This window comes from Morus notabilis, unplaced genomic scaffold (genome assembly GCF_000414095.1).
Source record: "Morus notabilis unplaced genomic scaffold, ASM41409v2 Scaffold35, whole genome shotgun sequence".
NCBI lineage: Eukaryota > Viridiplantae > Streptophyta > Magnoliopsida > Rosales > Moraceae > Morus > Morus notabilis.
Genome location: NW_010361505.1, coordinates 542,274 through 543,256, shown reverse-complemented (window position 1 = coordinate 543,256; position 983 = coordinate 542,274). Strand labels below are relative to the sequence as shown.

Here is a 983-nt window from a genome sequence, read left to right as displayed (position 1 = left end):
GTCCAAGTGTGGGCTTTTTTGGCTAACTCGTTGAGATACTCAAAAGCCTCCTCGGGATCCTTTTGGAGAAATTCACCATTGCACATCATCTCCACAAATTGGCGCTCTCGAATCGTGAGTCCTTCGTAGAAATAACTGACGAGGCGCCAACTCTCGTAACCATGGTGGGGACACTGATTTAACAGATCCTTGAACCGTTCCCAAACTTGATACAGAGTTTCATTGTCCTTTTGGGTAAAGGTCGAGATCTGTCGCTTCAGACCATTGGTCTTATGGTGAGGGAAATACTTGTTGAAAAATGATGTCGTCATTTCTTCCCAACTTCCAATAGACCTAGGTCGCAGAGAATACAACCAGCTTTTAGCCTTTTCCTTCAAAGAGAAAGGAAAGAATTTCAATCGCACAGAGTCCACGGCTTCAGCTCGGTTGTGAAAAGTGGCCACTACTTCTTCAAACTCCCTAATATGAACGTATGGATTCTCGCTTTCTAACCCGTGAAAGGTCGGCAGGAGTTGGATCATGCCTGGCTTGAAATCCAAATTCGGCATATTTGGGGGAAACATTATGCATGATGGTGTGGCCGTACGCGTAGGGTGGAGATAATCGTTCAACGTCTTTTGCTGGACCTCCTCGTTTTGAGCCATTGTGAACAGATTTGCAACTGCTAATGAGGCTGGGGTCGAAGGAGGAGTAGACGTGTGGGAAGAAATTTCACTAAGGTTCTCCGGTCTTACTGCGAATCTCCCTAGTTCGTCTCTATAACGATTCATTCACCCTATAACGTTTCTCTTTTATTTATTTATTTATTTATTTATTGTCTTTTTTTTCTTTTTTTTTGTTTTTTGTTTTTTTTAATCAAAAAAAAAATAATTATATAGTAACATAAATTGTAACCACCGAGAGTGCTCTCAGGAAAAACTATAGCTCTTGGCTCAATGAATAGTCTCCTAGACAGAACAACGTTCCCAGGAAAGATTGGTGGG

General features: G+C 41.9%; 1 non-coding gene across 1 annotated transcript; it reads left to right on the top strand.

The window, feature by feature from the left end:
- The first annotated feature begins 156 nt into the window (after nt 1-156).
- Nucleotides 157-263, top strand: LOC112091922. The gene has a single exon (XR_002902353.1). It is a non-coding gene; the product is annotated as a small nucleolar RNA R71 (small nucleolar RNA).
- Nucleotides 264-983: the final 720 nt, after the last annotated feature.